This window comes from Balaenoptera borealis (genome assembly GCF_965194805.1).
Source record: "Balaenoptera borealis genome assembly, chromosome: 6".
Lineage (NCBI taxonomy): Eukaryota > Metazoa > Chordata > Mammalia > Artiodactyla > Balaenopteridae > Balaenoptera > Balaenoptera borealis.
This window is the reverse complement of record NC_138863.1, coordinates 66,764,149-66,782,591: the sequence shown is the minus strand read 5'-3', so window position 1 is coordinate 66,782,591 and position 18,443 is coordinate 66,764,149. Positions and strand designations below refer to the sequence as shown.

General features: G+C 35.4%; 1 protein-coding gene across 6 annotated transcripts in view; it reads left to right on the top strand.

Moving 5' to 3' along the window:
* Nucleotides 1-18,443, top strand: part of CSRNP3 (cysteine and serine rich nuclear protein 3) — a gene marked incomplete at its 5' end in the record, with an annotated part of 250,330 nt that overhangs the window by 56,773 nt on the left and 175,114 nt on the right. For 3 of the 6 annotated variants that reach the window (XM_082395314.1, XM_082395312.1, XM_082395313.1), the window contains one exon: nt 18,072-18,242. The exons of the other annotated variants lie outside the window; for them this stretch is intronic. The remainder of the gene's footprint in view (nt 1-18,071; nt 18,243-18,443) is intronic. 6 annotated transcript variants of the gene reach the window in all.

Below are 18,443 nucleotides of genomic sequence, written 5' to 3'. Positions count from 1 at the left end.
TCATTCCTTTTTGTTTTCTTCTTTCTTCTCAACATTTTCTCCCAACTCCATTCCTCTCTTGCTGTGGGTTTATACTTTTCCACATTTATTGAACACTTATTATTTGCCAATCACTGTGCTGTGCTCTGCATATTTAAATATTAAATAAAATACACTTCCTCCAAGTTTTTCAAATCTTAAAAATAAACCTTAAATTATTTTGAAACCAATCCAGTCTAAATCATGAATTTCCCATGCATGTTGGGTAATTAAAATGTGGAATGTTTGGGAGGAAAGGAAGTGGAAACAATTACTTGTTTTTATTGATCATGAAATGATCTCCCTCTCAAGTGCTCAAGGTGCCTTACAATTTGGTGACGAAGTTCTCTTTACGTTATCCACAATCAATATTTTAAAGGCTTGGATTATGTCCTTTTTCCATTTTTGTCTTACATGTTTCAAGTTACCAAATCTCATGGTCAAACTCATTTGAAACCTATTAATTCCAATGATCACTTGACTTGCCTTTCTCCAGATATTTTCTGTTTATTTTACATCTTTCTTGATATGTGATAACCAGTAATTACTGTGGCATTTCAAGTGTAGAAAAACTGCAATTTTATATAAAATAAATGCACACTTCTTTTAAAAATTTCTCATTTATTATGCTTCTAGAAGACAGGTAGTTTTGTGGGCATTTTTGGCAACAAGAACTAATTTCTTTCGGAACCAAAATGATATCAATCTCCTCCTGAGTTGCAGCTGATGTTCAAACATCATCATATTTTAAATTTAAATTACTTGTTCTTAAATTATAACTTTATATCTACCCCTAATGAAAATCACCTACTACTACCTTATTGTTCATTAATGCTGACCTGTAAAGTTTTCATAGTTTTGTTTATTATGGAACTCTCCAGGAAATGTGAATGGAATCAGAACACAAGTTATTTTACTGTTCCTTGAGAACATTTTATTAATTTCACTTAATTGTTGTAAAACTAACAACCCTATTTGCAGTTGTTTTCAGCATGAATTCCTGAGGAAACAATGTTATCAATTTTATTTTTATCCAGAGCATCTTATCACTAAGCAAATTATTTATTTTTGATACATGATTTTTCACGGTCCTCTTCTATATTTTGTGATAGTTTTGGAAATATTTTTTAAAATTATCACTTACCCTCGTAAAAATTTAGACTCTTAAAGCTCTTTAACAAAGAGATCACAAGGCACATTTTTTTCTCACAAAAATATGCTGTCACCTTTGTTCCCATAGTTATTCCAGTTATTGCGATAATCCATGATCATCCTCTTTGTCATGCATTCTGCTGGGACACATCTCAAGGGTGCATCTCAAGGGCAGGAAGTACATCTGCTGTTTAATTTGGGTCTCTACACATTGCCTAATTCAACACTCCAGTTCTACGGTGTAGACCATACATGTATATATAAAAGATATAATTTGCCTCAATTAACGTAGGAGCTCCATAAAGTCAGAGATTTGGTCTTCTTTACTGTATTTTAATACCAAGGACAGTATTTTTCATGAAAATAATAGTCAATAAATATTTGTGAATTCATACTTTTAGAATTACATTGTTAATATTTCACAAGCAGCTAATGAAGTTAGTTGCATCGGTCCCTACGTTTTTTTATTAAATACTTTTGAGCATCTCTTACTGTCCAATGATTATCATGGTGTTCTCAGATGGGTAGAGACCACACTGATGGTCTCCTGGCACCAGGGTAATTTATAACAACATGTAAAATACTTTGGCCAGTTGCACCAAATTTTACCCTTGAGTTCTTATAAGCATTTGGGTGATTGCCAACAAGTCTTGCTGATCTGTTTTTTCCTGTGGATCAGTTAGCTCTACGGTAGTCTTAGTACTCTTTATGACCTTTTGACTTGATGCTTCTAAATCTCAATTTCAAAAGGCAATTTAGGAATCCTTTAATGACTTCCTTAGTGAAGGTTGGAATGAAAAAAAATGATTTTTTATATTTTTAATCCCTTGATATGTTTATGAGACCAGAGATATGAAATATTTCCACTGATCCTTCAGCTTACATTAATATATTTGAAGGTCTTTTATCTTTAACCATCTGGCTCCTTGCACGGGGCTTCTTGTTTCTGAACTACATAATTGTGGATGCATCTGGACTACCACTCCTCAAAATCGTCCCAATTCCTTTCTGATGCAGATGGACCCCAGCTCCCACATTAAGAAATGCTAACCTAGGGATTCCTCCAGCTATTCCTAGCAGTAGGACCACAGAAGCTTTGAAAGCATCCTGCGCAGGAGAGGACTTGAAGTGGGAATCAGGGATAATTTAACCTTCTCTTTATCTCCAGCAGAGCTACCCCAAATAACTGAGCACACAAAGTAAAATCACTACACTTCTATCTAAAGTCAATTTTAATTGACAGCCACTCCCTTCCTAACAAGATTGACACCCCTAAAAACTTTCCATAGTTATTTCTGGACTACCAGTGATTTGCCCTCATTCCAGTTGTTCTTGGAGTTGAAGAATACTTTCTTGTCACTTCTCTTTTTTTTCTCCCTTTGGTCTTATTTCCATGAGGACACATTACTGATTTAAGAAATTGAATAGCAAAGCCTATAAATATCTCTACGATGGAGAAAACATTCATTGTTTAATTTATACCCCCACGGAAACTTTTTCACCTAGTGAAAGCTCAATTAATAGCACTTTTTATCATAAAGAGCCATGATCTGTATTATATTTTGTAAGAATTCAGTCTGTATATGGTTTAAATTCTTCATCAGTCCTAGACCAACTTCCTTTAAGCTGTGGACAAATTTGCTTTGTTGCCTTAAAGAAGTCTAAGGATATTTTCCTCAGTTGTCCTTTTTATGCCTCTTAGTTCAGAAGTGAAATGATTTTGCCCAAGGTTATTAGAATAATATTGGAATTCAATTAGTCACTTTGAGACATGGCAACCGAATGGCTGATTCCTTTTTAATCTTTAACAAGTTCCATTATTCACATAGAGAAATTGATGCCAGTATTTAAGAAATATGAAGAAATGCAAGCCACATAACTTTGAAATATTTAAATATTCTAATACTCCGGATGAAATATCTTTTTCATACTGACTAGGCTCTGAAACTGGTTTTAAATGAAAACAGTGCCCAGCAGAGGTTGAAATGCAAATAGTATTATGCCTCAATATAAAGGGTCTTGATTCATTTTAATTTTATCTCTTTGCAAACTGAATGTGCATAATGTTATCTTGATGTTCAGTCTCAACCTCTTCTATCTACATATCAAAATGTACAATAAGAAGATCATTTTTTTCACTGAAAATAAATCAGTGGGAACTGAAAAATAGGTGATGTACCTACGTTATTTTTCTTTGATTTCAGGTGGGTAAGGCATTGATTAACTCTATTTTCCTATAGCCAAAGCAAGACATTTTTACTTCAGCTGAGTTCACCTGCAGATATTTTCCATAGTTTGGAGCTATTCTTTGAAATATCTTTCATCTCTTTATTCCTTTCTTCTCCATGTTCCTTTTTTCCTCTCCCTGCCTCTCTCCAGCTGCAAGGATTTGTCTCCTAAAAGAGTGGGGGTGGGAGGGAACGAGGGATGAAAGCAGACAGGGAGCATGAGCCAGAGAATGCCAGGATCTGGCTTTTGTTATTGGTTGGCTGCTGCCTGATGGATAGACTAGGGAGGAGAGAACTCTTCAGTCTGTTCTGACGGAGCCGAAGTACAGAAACCATATTTACAGGTAAGAGCAAAAGAGAAGGAAAAAAATTCTTTTTCTTCAAAAGAGAATGCTTCTCAATTCCTACTGAGACAATTTTATGATGTAGAAATTATTCTATAAGACATTTCCTTGAAAGTGTGTCCCTCTCATTACTTGAGGAAGCTTTGCAATGAGCTGTTCTCTCTCCCTGCAAAATCCTTAGCTGATAAAAACACCAGAGGCATGTCTTATCCTGGATAACTTTCTAGCAAGTGTTACAGAAGCAAAATTAATGGATAAGATGAGTCATCATGTGTCTTTTATTGTTTGTTTTTATTCAAGTGTATGTTATTGGAAATCAAAGGAAAGTTGAGGAAAGCTTGGTAAAATTCACAGGTCCTGAGAAAATGGAGCTTTCTCTGAATATACAGTATAAAATTTCACATGGTGTTTAATAGTTACAACACAAGAAATTGTTTAGGAAAATAATTTTTGCAGGTTGTAGACACTTTTAGCACTAATTTAGCATGAATGATTTATATGCATTTTCTTTTAACTCACTCCTCTTGATAAACCTCAAGCTATTGAGTAGTTATATCATTTTGTTTAATAAATTGTAAGCTCATATGATAATTAAACAACTGTCTTTATTTATCAACATGTATGGAGCCGTTTCCATTTTCAAAGCTTAGAAACCTGTTTGTGAAGGATTAAACACTGCTGTAAAAAATAGCATATTAGGCAAGTTTCATTGGTAGTTTCCTTTATCAGTCAAATATATCTAGATAAGAATTCCATCACAGTATTTATATTGTTGGTAATATCCCTAGGACAATATTTTTTAACAGCTCAAAAGTTAAGGTTTTACTTTACCAGTTGCTTCTCTCTCTTAATATTGTCTTTTATTTATAAGAGGGTAAATAATAAGGGTAAATGTATAGACTCAATGACACACTTACAGTAAAGACATGAAAAATAATTTTACTCCAAATCCATTTAATCTTACAGTGATTTTAGTTCATAAATATAGGTCAATTAAGGATGGGGAAACTCATTAAAATGGAGCTCATTTTAAAAAAGGTTACTACTGACTTGAACACATTGACCATCAATTAATACTTGTTGATTATAATAATAAAATAAAAGTCATTCAATGATGTAAATGACTTGTTCATACATTTTCATATATTTTAAAAATACTCCTTTTGAATGAGTCACAAACTAATAGGAACGAACATGTACAATTTCTAAGGATTTTTTTGGTCTTGTGTTTGCTTTTTGTTTTTGTTTGAGAAATGAGATGGATTTTGTCTTTGAAGAACAGACAAAAACATAACAGTTCTTGCAAAATTGAAAAAAGGGGGAAGAAAACTACTGAATATTGGGTAAAGATTATCTAAATGAATGGAGAACTATCTTTAATTTCCTAAATGTGCTGAACATAGTTATGTTTACACACTTGTGTCATATTGACCTAAGCAAATACTCTTGCATGATTTATTTTGAACAATTTCTGGATTTCAAAAATCTTATGATACTAAAATATTGCCATGTTTATAATTATTCATGGATTCTTCTGATCTTGGTTTTCAAAACAAAATGATGGTAGAAATTAATCCATTCCTTAGACTGGAATTTAAGGTGATTTGTAAGACCAGATATTCTTCTCCTGAAATGTGTTAAAGAAAATAAGTTAAGGCAGTTATATTTTTTGAAAATTATAAATTCCAAGTAAATCTACCTCCAAGAATGAAGGGGAATTGATGAAAATTAGAGAGCAGAGTTCCACATGGTTTTAAATTATTCTGTTTCCTTGGAAACCAGCTGCTGCAGATGCATTTTGCTTTCTTTGGCTAAAAATATCATCCTTTCAATAATTGGCAAGGGAAAGGTTCTGAATAAAACCAGAGTATATTGTTGCTGCTTTTTATAATTTCCTTAATGGCTCACATATTTTGGATGAAAAGTAGATAAACCCTTTCTCAATCAGCATTTCCTATCATCCATGGGCAGACGTCTGCATGAGATAACTATGGTAGCTTTTACTGCAGAGACTACATGAAAAAGAGTGTGTGTGTGTGTGTGAGTGTGTGCACACGTGCACGCGCTGGGGTGGAAGCAAGAGAAAAAAAAGTATGAAAGAAAACAGTTAAGAGGTTCCTGTCCAAGTGAAGGATGAAACAAGGCAAATGAGAACCATGTAAGGCCGCTCTGTGAGAGATGCCAAAGCAAGACCATTTGTTTTTCCTTTAGTGCAAACATTAAGATTCAAACGTAGGTTTTTAATGGAGACAACTACATCCAACTTTGTCTCCTGTGCACAATACTTTCTTCCTTTTTTCTCTTTAGGTTTGTAGTGGTTAGTAGGATACTGAGCAAGACAATAAATTAAGAAACATTTTTTTGATGTATTAGTCATTTTAGTCATAAAAAGAAAAGCTTGAGATATAGGTTCAGTCTATGGATAGTGAAGAGGATTAAATACATATTTTGACAGATTAAGAATGTTTTTACTTAATGTCCAGACTATCTTTTATTAATGTAGTCATTTCCTTACCTTTGTAATCTATCTAACATATAAAAAATTATATATTTCAACAACCTAAAACTGTTTTTTATTAGTATTAAGGTAATATATTTGAAATTTAATAGAAATTATTATAAATACACATATGTACTTTTTGTTTTATTTGAAACCCTTTGCTTTTGTTTGGAAATAAAAATTCATTTTCTGTGGCTTTTCTTTATAAAAAATAAAAATCACTACTATCATCGTATTTTACTCTAGGCAATTTTTTAAATTAAAACATTTTCATTATAATTTTTTTTCTCTCAGCTATTTGGTGAGAGGGAAAATCAGCATAAAGCTGTTACATCTTTCCTATTTTATTATAATTCAGATGAGAGCCCTAACTCTATCTTCTCTTTACCATTTGTTTAAATGCTTTTGACATATAATATCTTATTTTCATAATATTAACCTTAGTGTATTAGATTTATTGTTAGCAATGGAGCAAATAAAGTACTACAAGCTTAAACCATGTTTTAATATATTTAATATCTAGGCAATACATTATTTAAAGTTAAATTAATTTGATATGTCAGTATGTTATTTGTCAAAAAGAGTTAGGATAATGGGAAGTATTTAGCTTTTATCAATTAACACGAGCAAAGCACTTCAATGGCAGCACTTTCATTGTAAACACAGATGACATTAAAGGGCTCGCTAACAGCAAATCAGATAGACTAGTAAATGGATTATGCAACCTGTATAAATAACTCATTTCAGGCATAACCAAAATTACCAAGTATGTTTCAAGTAATTACCAAGTATGTTCCTTAAAATGATGCAGTGCATGGACTTAGCCTATCTACAGATAATTTTTAAGTACAGTTTGTTAGTAGTGGTTCTTTACTGTTTCATGCTTCTTTACTTGCTAAAAGCAGCTTGCCAGATTCGTAGGGGAGTTTACATAGGTCTCTTAAGTCTCACAAAATGTATTCAGGAAAATGAAATATTAATAGTTTCCTCTATAATATAGGTAGACAACTTTATAGCTATAATGAAAATATGCTGGTTTGGCAAATAACCCCACATTGCTGGAAACGGAAGGGTGGGATTTAAAAGAAATGGAAATTCCAGGTTAAGAGAGCTTGGGTCAGGTTTCACAATGTTCAAACTGTGCTATGTACTTAAGGTAATTCAAGCAAATGAAAAATCATGTTAACATTTGTACTATGGTAGGCCATAACGCAAATATATTCTTGATCAGAATTTATTTTTGACTTAGTATATACCGAATACCTGATAGTATAGTATAGGGCTTATATAGCTGTAGAAAGGGAGTTGGTCCAAAGCAGCATTATTACTCTTTAATTACCATTTTGTAAATCAAGGAGCAGGGAATGGATTTGCTTGTCAAGCTAACAATCACATTTGGATGTTTCACATATCTCAGTGAACTCAGTTGGGCAAATCATTTGATTTCTTAGTCAACTGTTTAGATCTCAGTTGGTGACAGACTAAGTAGTTTGACCTGAAAATTGTTGAATGTGCATACTTTGAGAATACAGACTCAGTATAACTTTTCAAGCATTTAATTCATAAAATTATGATGACCTTGATAAATGTCAATGCTAATTCTAAGGATCACACTTTAACAAGAAAACTACTTGATGGGAGATCAACTTTGCCATCCATTCATTTTAGTCTCATGGCCAAAAGATAGTAGCCATGTGATTTATTTCCAAAGAGTCTTTGTACTTTAGTGAGATCAAGAGCTTAACACATCATCTTCCAATACAACAACAAAAGGTGGTGCACACAACACATTTCTATATTTCTCCTGACTCACATGCACATTTGTAACAATATTAAATCACCAGGTAAAAGTAGTTCTTATGTAAATTTTTATATCTTTAAATGATATTGACTATGAAGTCCTTTAGCAAACACTCATTTAATTTTCTTATTCCCTTTCAATATTTTAGTCTTCCATTATTCTAGAAGTGTGGAACTGGCCTATAGAGATAATCCCTTCCTTGACTGCTTATTTTACCTATGAACAAAGTAAGGCACAGAGAAGGATTCCCACAATAATTTTTTTAGTGGGAAACTGAGCATTATGTAAAATAAGAATAGCCAAACACTATGAGTTTGTATCAAATATAGGATATAATGCATTAAATACTGGATGGATGAAAAGCAGAGTTTAGGAGGACTTTGGAAGAAGGTGGAAAAACATGGTGTGGCCAGGCGGTCCCCAATGCGTAACAACACAGGAATTTTAGAGTTGCACAGAGCTCTTCACTTTGGTCCTGCTTTTGGTTTCCTGTCAGCCTGATCACTTTATCTTACCGTCATAATCTCCTTGACTTTCTGTGAGTTTGCTGTCAAGGTCAAAAATGCATTTTAGTTTTGTTTTCTAGTAAGTGTTGTTGGAGTTAGCTGCTGTCATATTGTGGATATATCACAACATACTTAATAAATGAAACAAGTCATTTCCTAAACAGGACTCCTGAATGTATTTACAAAGATTTTCATTTCCTTTTCTATCTCAGGTTAGGCTAGCCAGGGAAAATCAACATTTGTCATCAGTCATTACCCAGGTAATACTGGTTTTGATGCTGTCAGCATATTAAGGCAGAAAGATTCTGGGAAAAGTTTTCAAAAGTTATTTTAAAAATTCTTGCTTCGCTGTCTCAAAATTCCTTTTTTGTAGTTCATAAAACTCAAACCTTAGGTCGTTTGACTACTGTGATGTCTAAATCAGTAAGGGGCCCCAAGTGGACTCTCCCAACCTGCCCACTGAAGTCCCCTGGGACTGAGGGTCAAATGGGAAACTCTGCACTTAGGGACTCCATTGTAAGCTTCTATATTCAGAGATCTTCACACACTATGGGCAGGGCCATAGCTAGCAGCCTCAGGGCCACCTCAGTTCTATCCTGTGCTCCCTGCCTTTACTTCTTAGTGTGGTCCTTTCAGTCACTTCTCTGACCTCTCTATAACCTTTTATCAACTCAATTATAATTCTGTGGCAGGGGGTTTCCTTTGTCTTGTATCATCAACATCTACCATAATGCCTGATACATTTTATATATCAAAATTGTATCAAAATTGTTTTTCTGACTGCATAAATAAGTGAATAATCTTGTCAGATAGTCATCTTACCCTTTTCTTGCACCTTCCCCAGTGACAGACACTCATTACATGCTAAAGATAGTCCCTTTCTTTCATGTGCTTCTTTGTTAACACTCTTCAGTGTGATAATGTTCGTGTCACATAAATGTCATTAAGCCATGCAAAATTTTATATTGCAGACTTTTTATTATGCAAACTCCTTTTGACCTCTCTGACTTTAACAGGGGATTTCATCTGTATGGAGTCCCCGTTTCATGACTCCCTGCACTGTGCTATTCCATTTTACTACTCTTCTATTTCTGATCACACACACACACACACAGGCACACACACACAGATCATCATCATATAGTAAATCAATGGACTAATTGTAAATTAATGTAATTAATTTTTATATTAACATGTAATATAAATGTTAAATAATGTTTGTGTAAGAAAATATAGTAATAAGTATTTTACCAATCTCTGATATATATATTCTTTCTCAATAAATCCCCACTTTCTTGAGTCAAAGTTATTCATCAACATTTGATTAAAGTTTAAATTGTTCAGCAATATTTTTCTTCTGCTCCGGGTCCACTTTCTGCCATTTATCTTGTGTTGTGGTGAACAATTTTAAGTCATCATGTTTGGCAGATGACAATGCTGAATCAGCTACAAAGAATCTAAGGGTGTGTACTAAGAGTTAATGTACCCATTTTACCGGGGTTTAATATGTCTGAAGGTAAAGGCAAGCAGATAATACGGGACAGGTGGAAGTCCCAGTCTGCCACAGCAAGGTAGAACTTACTGAAAAAAAAAGGAATGTCACGCCATGATGTAATGTCTGGGGAGTCTATAGGGAAAGAACAACTGCTAATAGCTAATATATCTTTAAATATGCTCATGTGTGTGGGGATTGTACTGTGGGTGTACATATATACCCCTTAAATGAAGGATTCAGTCAGCCAGTCAGCACCTCTGCTTCTAGAAATGCATACTCTAGTACAAATTGGGTATTGTAACTTTGGCTAACCTATTAGTTCTTTAGATAGTTCAGCATAGTGATTGATGGAATGCATAATAAACTTTGCAGCTATGCAGTCTACAGTTCAACTCGCAGGCATGCTATCTTACTGCCTGTGTAAATGTGAACAAGTTACTTAAGCTATCTGAGCCTCAGTTTCCCTTTCTGTGAAATTCAGTTATTATCTACCTGGGTGATATTGTAAAGACTGATAGATCCATGTAGAACATTTTTCACTACAGAATTTAAGACATAGTCAGGAATTGTGTGCAATTTCAGTTGTTATTGTTAGTCATCCTTTTCTGTTAATAAACCAAGAATGGAAGGAACAAACTAATCCCCAGGGTTTTTAATGGCTTCCTAAATACTATTCCTCATTAGGGGATTAAAAAATTCCTTTTTTTCCCCCATATTAACTGCAGTTAACTCATTGGATATCAGCTGGCTAAATTAGTACTGTATGAGATAGTAAAATTGCAAAAACAATTTAAGTAGTAAGATACCATCAGGAGTCAAGGAAGAGTGTGATGATTAAAATATGATTTCAAGTGCCAAAATGCCCAGGTTTGTGTGCTGCCTGTAAGACCAATTAGCTTTATGACCTTGGCTCATCATCTAACCTCTCTGTGCTTCAGTTTTTAATCTGAAAGTGACATTAATAATAATGCCTACCTCCTATGCATACAACAAAAATTAAATAAGTTGATATATGTCGGATTGCTTTTCTATTGCCTTGCAACAAATTACCACAAATTTAGCAATTTAAACAATGCCCACTTATTATCATATAGTACTGTAGGTCAGAAATCCTGCAGAGTGTGGCTAAATTCTTAGCCACAAGGCTGAAATCAGGGTCAGCACAGCTGAATTCTTGTGTGGTCACTGTGGGGGGAAATCTATCTCAAAGCTCATACTTGTTGGCAGAATTCAGTTCCTTGTGCTTCTAGGACTAGGGTCCCTGTTTCCTCCTTGCTGCAGCTGGAGCCACTCTCAGCTCCTAGAGGCTGCACACAGTCCTTGTCATGTGACCCCTTCCATCTTCAAAGTCAACCACAGAGAATCTCTCTTGTGTGGAGTCCTTCTCACCCTTAATTTCTGTCCTCTAGATTTAAAGTTTTATGTGATTAATTCAGGCCCACCTGGACAATCTACCAGGTCACTGATTTGGGACCTCCATTATATATGCAGATTCCCTTTGCCATATAATGTGAACATAACGGAGTGATATTTCACCATATTCACAATCCTCGGGTTATACAAAGAGAGCACACCAGGAGGTGGGCAACCTTGTATACCACCTTAGAATCCAACATACTACATACGTAAAATGCCAGAACAGTGCCTGGCATATAGTAAGCATGATGTGTGTTAGCTCTTATTCTTACTGAATATATGAAAAATTTATAAAATTTTAAAAAAACAGCAATGTTGCAGTAATGACAAGGGTATAGTGAAATGACATCCTACTGCACCATTAAAGACATAAATTGGTAGAACCTTTCTGCCAGGTAATTTGGCAATGTGTACTGAAAGCCTGGTAATTCCACTTCTAGGAATTCATCCTAGAGATATAATCAGAGATGTACACAAAGATATATGAAAGAAAATGTTAATTATATGGAGATTTATAATAAATATTTCCAAAGAAGCCAAGCATCTCCCTTAGAATTGTAGTTAAATATTATTGCATAGCTATTCAATGAAATGCTGTGTAGCCTTAAACACAAAAATGAAAATCAAATAAAAACAAGTGGTTTAGAAAATTATTTAATGAGAAGAGAACATGCTCATGTTATAAGTGGAGAAATTATAGGTTACAAAATTGCATATATAGTGTTAATCAATTAGTACTCCTTTCTGGAGTGTGAAGTGGCCTTTCGGCAAGACAGGTTCACTTGACAAGGGAGGGAACATACCCTGATGCTGTCTGTCTGGTCATGCCCATCCATCCAAAGAACAAGGGTATCCTCAAAAGATGACTTTGTAGCATCTCCCCTAGTTTTCTGTCCTGTTGCCATTTATTCCATGCCTTAAAGAGAAATGGCATGCTCTGGTCGCTCACTTCTAATTTATAGCCCCCCTCTATACTGAACTGACTAAATTACACTCTCAGTCAAGACTTTAGTGTATTGTTTTTGTTTTGTTTTAGCTATAATGCCAAGCATCTGGAATTCATAATACATACCAGTGGAGGACATAGAAATACCTACAGTGCACATTCTAACACTATAAAACAGCTACTACTAGCCCCATTTAACAGGTGAGAAAACTTTGGCTCAGAGAAATTAAGTAACTCACTAAAGAACTATTTAAGGAAATGGTGAAACCAGGTTTTCAAGCAACTGGCTTCACCCTTTTCACCATACCAGTGACTCCTGGTAGTTCCTGGGACTCTATTACATTTAAAAAAATTTCCCCAGAAAATTTTAATGATTAGCCTAGTCTAAGTCCTACTGTAGGACACATCACCACTTTCCCTATACCTGAAGGCAAATTGGTGGTAACAGTGCAGATTGCTTTTTTCTCTTAAGCTTTTTCCAGCTCCAGGCTCTCAGGTTCTAAATTTTACATTAACGGATGTGTTTTTAATTGGGGGATCCAGATATCACCACAAGTTCAGATTAAAACAGTTCATCCTATTTCCCTCTCAACCCAAAGGGAGATGTACCAAATTTCATAATCTTTAAAACCAGCATTTCTCCATAGATACTACAACCCAGGCTAATTTCTTCTACCTCTTGATCTTCTGTGACTTAACTCTTGATAAATATCACTGCCCAGATCTCTCAAGTCACCAAATTGTCCATTTCTCCTTTGGGGATTTTCTTCTATTCTTTACAAACTCTTTCTCCCATGTCCTACTTTCCCTTCATATCCCCAGGGCCATTCAATCCCCAGGGCCATTTCACTTTTATTCACCTTTATTCTGCATCCATCTCTAGATCCAACAATCTGTCTTCATTCCTGTTCTAGTCTTTGTCAATTAACCTTAGTAATCAACCCAAGCCCATGGTTGTATCCCAGCTCTATAGAAGTGTCCTTATAGTGGGGGAATAAGGGGAACTTAAAAATATATATATGGTTGTGAAGGTTTACTATTTAGTATATTTAGGCTCTCTGGTGTCATATAATCATAAAATCAATCATTGGATACTTTATTCTGTAAAACTTGCCTAATAACAACAAATACTTAAGTTCTTGGGGGAGATCCATATAAACTCTGAACTACTATTTTTAGAAAAATAATTTCCATTTGTAGAAAGGGCAATGTACCCAACATTCATGGTAGTTCTGACCTCAAAATGACAAATTATATTTTTATGTTTAGATTCTTTTAGTGACCTGTCTCAATTCAGTTATTTCTCATTACATCATAAATTGAACATAAAAATTATTAATTTATTTTCTTCTCCTACTCCTAAATGCTAGTAATCTTTTGTCTTTTGAGTATCTTGGTTTGTATAAAAACATTCAACTGTTGTTTTGAATATTTTAATTCAAAATATGACTCTGCTATTTGACTGATAAACAAAATTATGACTATTTTCATATTAGGAGCAGTATTAAGAAAATTGTATTATTTTATATACTTTTTGAAAGGAATTATTGGATATAGGATTAGTAAGAATGCTATTAGATAGATAAAGAGAACCTAAGTCGACTCCATTTTTTTTTGGACCTAGGACACATAGGACCTCGTTAAGGGACCCTGAATTAGAATTCTAACACTTTTGACTTTTAACAAATATCATAATCTTTTAGGTGCTAGAAAACATAAATCAAGTCATCCATACTTCTGTCTGCTTGCTAACAGTTTCATCCAGCCATGTACTCTCAAAAGAGCATTCTGTGTTATAAGGTGACAATTCTGTTTAGGATTGCTCTCCCTGGACTATGTGGCTGGGACAAACTCAATCAAGGACATTCCCAGTGACTCTGTTCTCCCTTCCCACCTATTGCTGCAGACATTTGAATGGGGGTAGCATCTTAATCTCTCTCACAATTTAACTTCTGCATGATCTCACTGTCTGTTGCCATGGAAATAATTGTAACATTGCAATTTTAGTACTACAGCCAGAGCACACTACAGTAGAATCAAACTGGCAGACACAAAGTAGGATGAATCTATTTTTCCTCCCTCTCTCTCTCTCTCCAAATATTTCTTATGCTTTTGGACATTTTTTCCCACCCTTTCTTTGTGTTTACTCAGCTAATTACACAGTTCATTCTCTCTTTAATGGCTCTGTGCAAGTTTCTTCAAGGTCACCAGAACTAAAAGTATAAATGTGAGCAAATCCACACAAATCATTTACATCGATTTCATACCAGTTAAGGAAAAACTTCCAAATAGCTTCCTATAATGATTAAACAGGGTACATCAACATTTTAAAAAATCCATCAACAGCTCTCAGTTTTTAGGAGGTTTTCTGCAATTCTTTTAAAATCTCCGTAAGTCGCTTGAAGATAAGAGAGACTCTTCAACCGATTGCTTTCAAACAAGGTCAACTCCAAGCCAGAATCCTATAACCCTTGCAGTAGCAAGTAGTAGTTATGGATTTTACTTTAAAAAAAGTCTTAAATGAGTAACTTTAGGGAGGGTGGTGGATAAAATAGATATTAACTCTTTGCCTCCATTTTCCCATCAATAAGTAAATCTTTGATAATGGTCACCATCCATATAATGCCTCTTCTCTACCAAATTAAAAGAAGTATTCCTTTAGAGTAATAAAGGAAACCTTCTTTTTCATTGTTAATTTTATTTGCCAAAGCAGTACCACAAAATGGTAGGATATATCAGAATTGGTCCTATTTAAAACCTAACAGGAAAGGTGGCTCCCACCATCATCAAATATTTGGTAAATCTAGAGACCAGAGATGGTTGTAGGTAAAATTAAGTAACCACATTACCTTGGGAAGCACTTTGACCTTCCTTCCCCTTCTAACTTCGTTCTAAATTCTTTCCCCGCCAAAGAAACCTCTTCAACCCTCCGACTGGTCAGGTTCTGATTTTAACTGTTCATCTGAGCTGCTAAGTCCTCCTTAATTCTAGGACTTTTCCATTCCCCATCAAATCTACCTTTCCTTTACCGTAGGCCCTCTTTTTTTGTGTGTTTTTTAATGAAATAATAGGCAAATGCGTGGTCTTTTTTTTTTTTTGGCCACGCAGCGCGGCATGTGGTATCTTAGTTCCTCGACCAGGGATTGAACGCGCGCGCCCTGCAGTGGAAGCACGGAGTCTTAACCACTGGACCACCAGGGAAGTCCAGAATGAGTGGTCCTTTTAAAGTACAAGTGAGATCTTACCATTCCACTACTTAAGCCCTTCATCTCATGTAGAGTAATATCCAAAGTCCTTATAGGCTCTACACAATCTAGCTCCCAATACCTGTCTAACCTCATTGCCTACTATGCCCAACCCAGGACCTCGGCACTCACCACTCCTTTGGCCTGGCCTGCTCTTCCCCCAGATGTCAAAATCGCTGGCTCCCTTACCTTCCTCACTGTAACATTAGCTCACCAAGTAATTAAAAATGCAATGTTCTCTATCAGCCAATCTCTTAGTCACTATACCACTTGACTATTTATCTTTCTTCATAGTATTTAACTCTACAGGACATATTATATATTTAATTTGCTTATCTGTTTATTATTTGTTTACCCCTTCCCCCATCAACACCCAGAAAGTGAGCATCGTTTGAGGAAGGAATTTATTTTCTGTGTTGTTACTTTATTGCTCTCTAGCGATAGTCACTATAATAGTCACTGTTTCATGCTAGAAGCTCAAGAGATGTTTATTGAATAAATAATAAGTGGCCCCTTAACAAAGTACAGAAAATGAATCTCTTTTCTATAGAATGGCACAAATATCTGAACGAAGACACAGATTCCCTTACTCAACAGTCTGAACTGGGATATATTAAAAGAACAAGACAACTGTTTTTTAGTGTTGAGGCTTTCAGGATACGGTAGAGGATGTTCTTTCAGAAGTAAAACGATATGCCAGTTAAGGATACTAGGAAACAGAAAGTACAGAACAGAGGAAGTCAGTCAGCAGAAGGACCTGGAGCACATATGCCCCACAGAAGCATAGCTACCAAAACTGAGAGACTCCATGAGGTCACTGAGAGGCACAATGAAAGTGGCCAGACTTCTTAAGAAAGTCACGCCAATCAGACAGGTTCCTTATTACAGATAGGACTGCCATGCTGAGTTTTGATGGCTTAAGATACTGCCTCTCTTTGGTAACATGTATTGTGCAAGCGTCTTTTGTAAAATACGTTTGTTCCCCCAACTTATGTATCTCTAGTAAAGGCATTTCAGGTATTGTGTTGGGCTAGTGGGGGAGAGGATGTTTTGATTCCTTTGTCTGTTGACCCTTCCAAGTCACAGATCTGAACCATTCTTTGTTTATTTTATAGAGCCAATCCAAGAGGGGTTTTAAATTACAATGTAATCAAAAAACAACTCCTTTATAAGCAAAATTAATAAGGGAAAGGAGGATGGGGCATGTGAAAGCTAACAGTGTAAAGGATTGCTTCTGAATGTGAATGCGGCATTGGCCAGATTTTAGAGTGTGTTAAATTGGGAAAGCATGGTGCTGAAATGACCTGGACTGAGTAATAGCTTCCCGCTTTGGCCTGGGTGTACATCTCCAGTTTGCCATAGTTCACACTGCTTACTACCCACTGTCTCTTTGGTTGTGAGACCATTTATTATTGTTCCTATGCTATCATTTTCCTTCGGGTAGAAAAGTATTTCTTGATACCTTTGTTACAAGTAACAGTAGACAAATGAGAAGACTGAGATGACTTCATGATTTTATTATATCTGACCCTCTTTATTCATTGAGGTTAACTGCCATTGTAAGAATTTGTGTTTGCAACTGCTGATTACCTTAAGAGTTACTTTATGGCTATGAAGAAATTATTACTCTCAGAGGTCTAATGACTCATCTAAATTGACATTAACAAATTTTAAAAAATGCATCAGGCTACCTCTGACTGGCTTTCACTGACCATGTTGATACAAGAGTGAAGAGACTTAAATTAATATTTTATCCAGCAAAAGATTTAGGACTGTGATTTACCCTCTATTAAATCTAGTCCGCCAACCTCTGTGGTATAGGACTCAAGAATTCCCTGTAGCTCTGCTGAACTGACTGGAAACATTATAAGGCATCTAAATTCTGTAGGTATGGCCATTCCTAGCAACCAATTTGATTTTTGACGGACAAAGAGCCCCAGGAAAGTAGATGCCTTTGTACCTGAGAAAAAAGAAATCCCAAGCAACATAGACATGCCCTAATCAGTATGCTCCGGGTATGACAGCATGCAAGTGAGTGATCTACTTTGTTCTGAACCCCGGCTCTGTCAGTGACAGTACATGATATTTACCAGAACAAATCAAATAAATGTATTTGACTCCTGTATTTGACTCAAAACACTGAGCCATATTTCCTTATGCAGCCCTCTGAATTCACATCCTTAATTTTGACTTTTCTCATAAAATACTGTTGTCAGAATAAGAATGCAAATAGCAATGAATCAGTGTAGAACTGTTTTCAGTGCTTTCAAACATTGTGTAAAGAATGATTTCTGCATGGATATGATACTCTGGTGGACGTGGTTCAAAAAATTACAACCCCCAAAAACAATTTGGAGACCTTGACTATGCAATCAGTGGTCAGATGTTTCAATGCTCTGTTGTTCCTGTTCCTGCTACAGGTACATGTGACAGCGCTGCAGCGATGAGTGGAATTTTAAAGGGGAAGTTGGAAGAAATTGACGGCTCCTCACCTTGCTCCTCTGTGCAGGAATCTGATGATGAAGTTTTCAGCTGTGACAGTGCTGCCGGTGTTGATAGTGTCTATCTGTCCACTTCTAATCATTTCACTGGTGAGTGTCTGAGGCTGTATTTCAGGTTGTACTCTAAATTGTATTGTACGGTCGATTCTTGGAGTTTTTATCTTTATCTGCTGGCTTATATCTGCCCCTAAGCTGTTTATCATAACAGACTTAATTTGCAAAACATGATACCATTTTGGTTAATTAAGTCTCAGTAGTTTACTCCTGTTTCTTTCTACAGAGTGAGTACGA